Raw genomic sequence first — 10,864 nt, 5'->3', positions numbered from 1 at the left:
CTTTCAGCCAATGGTAGGCGCCCGTGTCGCGGTGTCACACCTGGCGGCTCTCTGCGGTCTTGCCTCGCAGACTGGCAATGCACTTCTAACGAGGAGAAGGGGAGGGCTGCTCATGCTCCATTGTCCGAGGCCCACCTGCTAATCCCGGCGGCGCACGAACTTGTTGGCACGTGAACTTGTTGCCTTAAACTTGTTTGCTCGGCCGCTCCTCTGGAATGTGCTTTCCTGCTTCGGCATTCCTCAATTAGCTGTGCTGCGACTCGAAGTGGTTTGGGGAACTCGAAGTAATCGCAGGAAACAGCTCCATATCTAACAGCTCGTCCTCGCCCCGGTTGTTCTGAATGGCCGGTGAACTCAATTCGCTGGCCATGAGGAACGCTGAAAGAAGCTGCAGGGTACTGGGGTCGAGCCTCGTTTGACAACCCTCGGGATCCTGGGCCCTGGAGAACATACGTCAAACAAACCAAACAACACAGCGCTGCACCACGCGTAAGCGCAGGCTCTTCACCCCTGACTCGCCAGGCTATTACTGAGTCAAAATCAACCCTGATCTTTTAGTTCCCCAATTTTGACAAAGCAGTTTCAACCACCCTTCCAAACAGCTATCCATTTCTCCTCGATTGCCGACAAGACCAGAGTACTATTGTTGTTGCAAAACAAAAGGGTCGTTGACGATGCAAACAACAAATGAAAACAGCCGAACATAACTTAAGTGGCCTGACCACACGAACAGCATGTTTCCAATCTATCGCAGTGGCGTACTTATCGCACGTAATGGTGCCACTGAACAATCTAGTCAACCAAGTACATAATCACAAGCGCACTAGCCTTGTGGTCACTAAACAAAACGCGTACTTGCGTTGTAGGCAAACTTTTCATTCACGCTTACTCACGTTTTTTTCCTGAAAGTCCGACAGGACACGTGACGTAAACGAACAATTAAACTGGCGGGACTTACACACTCCGCAGAACCCTTAAAATAATGCGTCTTTTAATAACTCGTTCTACGCGTACTTATCAGAGAAGTCAGAATACGGCTGCCCTATACACACAAACTAGCAACCCAGTCATAAAGTCTGCTTCCTTCCGTCCACACAGGACACGCGCTAATGGAACTAAGAACGCTTCTCCGTGCAAATCATGCACTCACTGAAAATCTACGCGCTTAACCTTAGAAAATTCAACACTTAAAAAGAAAGAAGGTTAAATAAAACACACGCGCGTTACGATAGGCCTCTCAACAGTAACCTTGACCCTCAGGTTACTCACACACACACAAAAAAAAAACCTATCTACTTATTAATGAGCATCTCGCGAGACTACATGTTTACATAAACCTCATCTTTCAAATCACGGAGCTTCTCAAACGAAAACACAAACAAAGCTCAAACCTTACACATTGAAAGAAATCCTAGTCTCAAATTGCGAAATTTTCCGATGCTCAAAAATAAAAACAACACTCTTCATTTCTACGGAAGCGCTCTTCGCCTCCCTTTCCAAACGCTTATGTCTGACTCATACTCTGAGCCGTCCTCGCGGTGGTCGCGGCTTGAAAGCTACTCTGGCTGCCGAGAGACAACAGAAAGGCTGATTCACTATCAGCTCCCCCAAGACGTTACGGTCTCCTGCCAATTTGCGTCCTCGCGCCCCGCTTTCAACACAAACTCGATTTACCGCGTCGCTACTCCCCACCTGGTCTCGTCCTGCCACCTTGCGTTTCTTCGAACTGCACGCTGAGCTATGAAAAGAACTACGGAACGACGAGGAGTTTAACAGCCTCGTGCCCTCTGTCCGCGTCCGTGCAGAACATTCTTCGCGGTCCCCCTTTGACCGGTGGCTCGAACGTTCTGGATGCGTCAACATCGTCCTAGACGACCGCACCTTCTTCCTCGCGCCCTGCCCTTTTGGGTTTCTGGCCATCTTTGGCGGCGCTACATTAATTACCGTCTTTCGGTCTTTACCGCGCTTCTTTTTACGGCGCTTTCTCTTTGCACTCGCTTTCATGTCGCCCTCTCGTGCCTCGTGCTGGCCGGTACACATTTCGTCGGCCCGGATCGGTCTCTTACCCGCACAGTCTGAGTGATTTACATTTAAATCAACCCTCTCTCTGCCTCGACTGGCGGACAGCTCAACCGACTCTGGCACAATGCAGCAGGCTTTACTCGAGTAAGACAACTCGCACTCTTGCGAACTGCCCTCTACTACATTGCCCAGCTCACGCTGTGCATCGGCACACAGCCCGTCGGTATCGATCGCTGTCTCACGCGCACAGTCCGAATGATTATTAACTGAACCATCCCTCTCTAGGCTATCTAGACTGGCGGAGAGCCGCACCGATCCCTGAACAATGCAGTTGTTTTCTCGTGAGCTACGGAGCTCGCCACCCCGAGAACTATTCTCAACTGCATCGTCCAGCTCGCACTTCATTTCTGCACGCACATCTGGCTCTACATGGGTGCTCCCTTCTGTCTGGTCAGCAGTACCCTTTTCTTCGCTAGCAACCTCGCTAACATTACCAGCGACGCACACACGCGGTAACTGTGCCAATTTGTTCGCAGCTGGCCTAGCTGTCTCTACAGTCATCTGTTGGCACAGCACCTCGTCGCTCTCCTTGCGGCCTTTAACGGCCTCTGTTGCCACTAAGGCATCGTTAGCGGCTAGCCTTTTCCCTTTTCCTATGACTCTGCAGCTAATCTCACAGGCACTACTCTTTTCGTCGGCTTCTGGCGAAAATCCGCTCGATGCTGCCTCATTCTTTCGCTCTGTACTACCTACAGAATTCTCAGACAGCCGTTCTCTCTGTGCCAATAACTGATCACAATACTGTATCTCTTTGATCAGTGCTGCCTTCTCTCTCTCATACTTTTCCTCTCGCTCACGTTCGCGTTCATTCTCACGTCCGTGACGCTCACACCTAAGAGTAAGTTCTTGAAGCTCATGCTTCCGTTCATTCTCGCGTTCTTCACGCTAACGCTCACTCCTAAGCTCACGACGCTCTCGCAAACGTACACGACGCTCCCGCTGCCGTGGCTCCTGTATCACCTCCAAAGCAAGCTTAATGCTTTCATCATCATTGCCACTATCATTAATCGCCTTTATGATAGCTGGCGTTTCCATCCGTTCGTCCGCCTCAACTCCCAGATCGTCGCACACCAACAACAAGTCCAACCTCGTCAACCTTCTAAGATCCATGGCAGCTGCCCCGACAGGTGGTTAAAACTGTTTTCCTTAATTAATTTGTGCAAACACACAATGCAACAAATTCCCGATTCCCAGAACTATCAAAATTGAACACACAACCTTTGAGTCTGGCGAATCATAAGGAAAAAAACCACGCGCTCAGTTACGGTTGCAGCACCCTGCCATCCGGTTCATTCGTCCGCTGTTCCAGGTTCCTCCGGACTCCCTGGGTCGAAGGCTCGCTCCTTCTTCGCTACTCCCAGTTTCTTCGGACCTCTTTCGACGAAGGCTCTCTTCTTCGCTCTTCCCGGTTCCTTAGGGTCTCTCTCGACGAAGGTTGATCCGTAGCGCTGCCACCAGCTGATGCATTCGGAGGCGATCCTACCGCTGCCAACCAGATGTAGGGGTTGAGGGACGGACTCCGGGATGAAAACCCAAACTTGGAGGATTTATTCTACATTATGTACAGGGAGTTGAGAGTCATTTAACAGACGTACAGTCATTACGGGCCGGCAGCAACTCGGACGCTGCGGCCCGCGGCAAGAAGTTCGAGAGAGGTGAATCAGGGAATCAGGGAATGTCCCAGCATGCTCAGGTCTCTCTGGAAGGCTTCTTATAAACCCTTCGAGCGCTGTAAGTCACGTCATGTTTGACCAATGGGAGAGTCCGCTCCGATGACGCCACTTTCAGCCAATGGTAGGCGCCCGTGTCGCGGTGTCACACCTGGCGGCTCTCTGCGGTCTTGCCTCGCAGACTGGCAATGCACTTCTAACGAGGAGAAGGGGAGGGCTGCTCATGCTCCATTGTCCGAGGCCCACCTGCTAATCCCGGCGGCGCACGAACTTGTTGGCACGTGAACTTGTTGCCTTAAACTTGTTTGCTCGGCCGCTCCTCTGGAATGTGCTTTCCTGCTTCGGCAGTCCTCAATTAGCTGTGCTGCGACTCGAAGTGGTTTGGGGAACTCGAAGTAATCGCAGGAAACAGCTCCATATCTAACAGCATGTAAAACCTCATAATTAAATTTTTTTATCAAGTTACCATAACATTACGCCTGGTTGCTGCGCCTTCGTGTGTAGCAACCGAACGGAGTCCGGAAAGGCAATTTTCTGCATTCCGTGCGTGAAGGACAAGCGGGATTGACGATCTGCGTGGCCCGCGTGGCTGCACAGAATCGGCCGCAAAAGCTTCGCGCCAACAAAGCGGGTGTTGAAGTTTGTTGAATAACTTACGCGCAGTTTGCGGGATAGATATTGCTCTCAAGCGATCGTACTTGCGTGTGACCGCTAAGCTTTACCTGTCCGGTTCGCGCACCTCTGTCTGCTTTAAGCTTTTGAAAATGGAATTAGTACAAGTGGTTTCGAGTGAGCTGTTCGGTTCGCGCGGCCCCCTCTGCATTACGCTATTGTTCGATGTTCCGTTAGCGCGGCTCGCTTTACTTTGCGCTATTGAAAATCACGTAGTACCTACCTTTCAAATAAGCTCTTCACTTCGCGCGGCCAGCTTTGCTTTGAACTACTGTTTCCAGGAGACGGTTCGTGCGGCTCACTCGGCTTCGCGCTATTGAAAATCACGTAGTACCTACCTTTCAAGTAAGCTTTTCGATTCGCGCGGCCAGCTATTCTTAGCGCTGTTAAAACAAACGCAGCCGTTGGGCTACAGTGTTGTTTTTACAGTCGAATGACTTCTATTGTGTGAAAAACTGGTGTTACAATAAATACTTTTTCCAGTGCTCTAACTGTTGTGAAATAAATATCTGTTGTTTGCCTCCACATCTTACTTTGTGACTGCATGCTTTTCTTAAGATGCCAATTTTGCTGACAAAACAAAGCAAGTCAGAGACTTCTTTCTAAAACATACTTTTTCGTGTTAAGGATCTGATTCGATTAAAAGGTCTGCAATAAAAAGAGTACGATCGAAAAATACAGGCGAGCTTTGAGAAGAACCGCACCACTGTCAAGTACTGGCAACGTCAAGTGCAAACAAGACAAAATTTCAGAACGCAGTAAAAGTTATGGAAGTAAGTGCACTGCAAGTTTAACGTTATCAAAGGTACCAAAATACTTTTATAAGAAGTTTTTCTACCCGATTATGAAAACAAGATTGCGTTCAGAGAGCTTATTTGACAAACCAATGACATTACAAGCACGCATTCGCAAATACGTCACTAGCTGCGCAACACGCGAAGTTGTCGGCATGCTGCGGCTACTGGCGTTTTATCCCCGATGCGTGACACGCAGCTTTAGAAATCCACATAACAATTACCGCGTACCCTTCGCTCCGATTATACCGATCAACCAGCAACCAGTACGCAATGTTTACCTTTGCTTGCTTGTGTACTTTGAAAGGGCGCGAACTATCATGATGAAGGCAACCTAAACAAGGCTGCACATTCTATCGGCTGCCAAGCTGCGTTCTTTAGCACAACGGCAAGGTCCAGTTGGCAAGTTAACGACGTTTTAAGTGAATTCATCGAGCGCATGCAAGCATGTTTGCAGCTCCACATGAAACTTGACGCAAGACTACGTCCACTAAGCGATGCGGAGAGTTCGCGAGCGTCGAAACCATCGCCGTACATTTTATGCAGTTCCGTCGCCTTCCGCGCAGTACGTCCATTACCGTCGATATCGATCCCGGTGTTACTTGTGATGTCCACTTGAAGAAACAGACAAAAATAATCCAGTTTCGCCGAACGGAACTCGAAACTCAGGGGGGAAATCCGCGTCTTACTCAACGCGTGTTGGATGCGCATCGGCGGTCTGGAGGGGAAATGGCCGCCGCCACACACTGTTGCCGGCACAGCGCACACTTTTGCGATACTCTGAATTTTTTTTCCAGTGACTCTACACTGTCATTGCATTAAGCGCCTGCTGCGTCACGCCGCGAAGTTCTTCCCCCTCGCCAGAAACCTACGTATTTCCTACGCGCGCTATAGGACTCCATTTTTCCTTTCCCCTTAACCACCATATTTAGAAACATCTAGGTGTTGTTATTAGGAGTACCTTGCTGGCAACCATACCTTTGGCTCAATTCTGCGAAGCATAAACAGATGCACTACTGAGGGCGAGTTTGCAGCGGCACTTAATTGGTTCTGCTTATGCAAACTACAGGTTTTCCCGCCCAAATTAATCCAAACGCCAGCCGATTTCCAGCGCGAGTGACTCCAATCGAAGCATAACGTCCTTCAATAACCTTCTAATCCCGAGGCAACTAAAATTTTTTAAAAATGTTCGGAGTTCAGTCGAGAACACTGAACATAATCGCTAGTGATCACCAGTATTTCGACCCTGTCTGCTATATATTTAGAAAAAATAAGCTTAATGAAACTGTCAAGCAATGAACGGAGCAGTTGGTGGACGTTCATGATTGTATTGCGCTTAGTGTTACACTGACGAACATAAGGAACAAGACGCGGACGTACGTGGCGCAAACTACCAACTTGTTTCATACTGTTAAACAAACACTTATATACAAGGTGATGTGGCGGGGGGGGGGGGGGGGGATATCAAAAGATATGACAAAGTGCCGACATGTGATGATGCGTTGGGCCAGAAAAACATCGTTCACTTGCACCCGTTCGTCCTCGCAAACTCGACCACAGCTTCGATAAGCATGATGGAAGGAGTGCTTACGCACTTCTTTTTTTCTTTTGCTATCGCAAGTGATCGAAATATGAAAATGATTCATAGAAATGACAGTGAATAAATGAAGACTACCGCTGTCATACTAAGCAACGTGATTCGCGATCACTAGTGATTTAATCTTACCATCTCTTATAGTTGTATAACATTTGAATTACAATTTTTATGACTTTTCATTTGATATCCATGACGGTAAGCTGCTTAAAAGTACGAGCACATTGAACGGAACATATCACTAGTGATCACTAATGACTGAGCATCATAAATTACCAAAAGTAACAAAAATGCTCATGCAATACATATTTGATTGATTAATGACGATGTACACGAATCAAGGTTACTACTGTCATACCAGATAAAGTGTTTTGTGATCACAAGTGACTCGGTCATACCATCTCCTGGTTAATATAATTGAACCATCGTTTGTATGACTTAATTTGATATTCAATACGCTCATATTGCATAAAATACGAGAACCTCACACTGAGCGTATCGCTAGTGATCGCTAATGACCCGGCGTGATCGGTCAGCAGCGGTAACCAAAGAAATAGTCATTTAATGACTTTTGGATTGATATCAATGACGACGTATATGAATAAAGGCTACCATTGACACACTAAACAGAGTTATTCAGGACCAGTAGTAACTGTCCTAGTTATCTAACTCCTAGTTATCATATATGAGTCACTGTTTGAATGATGTTTCATTTGATATCCATAACGCAATGCTGTATGAGAGACTCGGCGTTATCACTTAGCAAGGGTATTTTAACATGTTCATTTAATTACAGTGCAAATGACACCAATGAAGAAGTGCACGAATCAAATTCGCATTGTACCAGTTAAATAAATTATTCATTATAACTGTTGGCTTCATAATGCCAGTTTCCAGCCGGTCTCATTGCTGAATCACTGCTTTTATGACATTCATCTGATATCCATGACATTAAAGGTGTATAAAACCGAGAGAACTTAGCATAGTATGTTAGTAACTAGTGATCACTAATATAGTCCTATTAGTTAGCTGTATTCTGTAATTACTTAGTTAACTGCTCATTAATGCAGTGCAACTACTGATTGGTCATCATTAGTTAAGCTGGAACATGTTTATTTATTTTCATTTTATTTATTCATTCCATACTGCTAGCCTGGGTGTCAGTCCTTACACAGGAGTGAGCATACATATTTTTTTTGGCAAAATAATTGCAACATATAACATCACAAAGACATGGTGAAAAAATGTAAAAATAACTGGACACAGAGGAAAAAAATTGCATTATCTATAATGAAATGCATCATTAAACAACCAATACAATGAGAAAAAATCAGGATTGGTTCCTGAGCGCATTTATATATACTTCGACTGTTTCACATTCTACAACATCAGCTGGTAGGCAATTCCATTCCCCGGTTGTTCTCGGAAAAATGAATTTTCGAACGTATCGGTGCGATTTAAGAAATCAACAACTTTCTTAGAGTGACAAAAGCGCAATTGTACATTCTGATGCTGGTTTTATACACGATGCCTTATCAATGCCAATTTTGTAATGAAAAACTAAATAAAGTAATTTCAGCCTTTCAATATTTCATTGTAGCCCTTCAAGTACCACTTTTTGTAAGAGAAGTGAGGGTGACGTCTGCCAGGTATAACAATTAAGGACAAATCAGACATATTTTCTTTGAACCCTTTCTAGTTTTTTTTTTTTTATGTTGAACACAGCAGAGGGATCCCACACTGCAGCTGCGTATTCCAACGACGGTCCAATAAATGTCTTGTATACGAGAAGTTTTATGTCCAGCGTGGCATTTCCAAGCCTCCTCAAATAACAGCCTTTTCATGGCCCTTTTCTCAATGTACTCGATATGGTCATTCCATTTTAAGTCAGACGTGAGTATCGATTCCAAGCATTTATGTCTCGAGACCTCTGACAGTGCATGACCAGCAATGCGGTAAGTAAACAAAAACGGTTGTTTTTCCCCCGCAGGGGCGTCTGCGTCAGCAGGCGTTTGGTGTGTTGCGACACCACGTACCCGAGCACACGAGGGTTGGCCCCTCCCGCGTCTAACCGTGCGTGGCTTAGCCGTGTCCGGGGAAAAGGGGATCCTGGGGGTTGAGCTGATGCTGGGCGTTTGGACCTTTACGGCCCCTCGGCGGAGGCAACACACCTCTTTGGCCTCGGCTTCACGTAGACGACACCTCCGGACTGACCCACCCGGGGGAAATCGGTAGTTGCCTTTTCCTGTCTTTCCCTCTCTTAAACCTTCGTCTTTCTCTCTCACTTTCCACCTGTCCTGTCTTCTTCTCACTTCGTTTACTTCCAATTCTCCAGGCAGCAAGGGTTAACCTGCTGTAGTTCATCCAACCTTGGATCTACTATATTGGGTTATAGTATCTATGTACAGCTGGCGTCTGCGTTTCCTTCGGGTCTCGCAGCGTCCCCTTGTTGGGCTCGGTGGTGGGTGGCTGGCATAGCTGCCGAAATGTAATAAGTTATTGATGGTTTTAAGCACCTTTCCCCGACTTCCTGATCACCCTCTTTCGAAAAGAGGGCGCAGCGAAGAAACTTTTCAATTTTCTGCCCAACGCAAGGAATCCTTCCCGCGCTACCACGTTATACATAGTCAGTGCCCCGATAAGACAGTAAGAACCCTTTACCATTCACCGTTGCGAAAGTTCTCACCGACGTTCTAGGTTCTGGGTACAAAATCACTAAAATGGCTAGCGGCGACCTACTGCTTGAAGTACGTGACCAGCTCCAACATGAAAAGATTTCAAATATTCTGGCTTTTGGTGATGTCGAAGTCACAGTGACGCCACATCGCTCTATGAACACATCCAGAGGTGTGGTATCAGACGCCGATCTTTTGAACCTGAGTGAAGAAGAACTACACGAAGGATGGAAGGAACAAGAAGTTGTCAAAGTACAAAGAATAACGATCAAGCGCGACAACAAAGAAATTCCTACAAAACATCTCGTTCTCACGTTTGCTACAAGTGTTCTGCCAGAATCTCTCGATACAGAATACACAAAAACACGAGTAAGACCATACATTCCAAATCCACGTAGATGTTTCAATGTCAAAGATTTGGCCATGGCTCACAAAGCTGCCGAGGCCATCTCACTTGCGCAAAATGTGGTCAAGAGCACGCTTCCGACAACTGCACTGGCGCACTCCATTGTGTGAACTGCGACGATGATCACACCACATATTCCCGATCATGTCCGACGTGGAAAAAAGAAAAGGATATTATTACACTGAAAGTTAAAGAGAATATATCGTTTCAAGAAGCGCGGTAACGTGTTTCATTCATTCATACCACAGGCTATGTTGGTGCGGCGCGTAAGGGGGCAACGCCGCAGCAGACTCCGGCATCTGCCTGGCCCACAAAGAGTGTGGCCGAGGTTGTGCCACCTCGGCCACAGCCCCCTCGGCGATAGCAGCCAGCGCTGCCTCGCCGTCACAGAAAGAGGGCCCATCGACCTCAGGGTTGGTAGGCACGGATGTCTCATCTGCTCAGGTGAAGCCTTCAGGACAAACACGCCGCTCACAAGAGCGGACGTCCAGTGCCTCTCAAGAGGCAATGAACACTACTTCAAGCCAGACGGCGCAGCAAGCGCCCAAGGACCGCCGCCAGTCTCAGGACTGCGGCAAGAAAGACAAACTCCGCATTACGGGGCCTGGGAAGGCGCTGTAAGCTAAATCAATTTTCCTCTCTAAACACACAGCACACACACACACACACTATTAACTATGGAGACACAAATATTACAATGGAACGTCAGGGGACTCCTACAAAACATCGATGCTGTCAAGGAAATCCTGCTTAAATATAACCCAAAGGTGCTGTGTGTCCAAGAGACCCATTTAAAACTTACACAGACAGGCTTTCTACCGCAATTTAACATTTTCCGCAAAGACCGGAACGACGCTCTCGCTTCGTCCGGTGGTGTCGCGATTATAGTGGATAAGCGTGTAGCATGTCAGGCCTTGGAACTCCGAACGCCTCTTGAGGCAGTTGCGGTTCGAGCCTTACTGTTAGGTAAA

The sequence above is a fragment of the Dermacentor albipictus genome, chromosome 1 (assembly GCF_038994185.2).
Source record: "Dermacentor albipictus isolate Rhodes 1998 colony chromosome 1, USDA_Dalb.pri_finalv2, whole genome shotgun sequence".
NCBI lineage: Eukaryota > Metazoa > Arthropoda > Arachnida > Ixodida > Ixodidae > Dermacentor > Dermacentor albipictus.
This window is presented reverse-complemented; position numbering follows the sequence as displayed.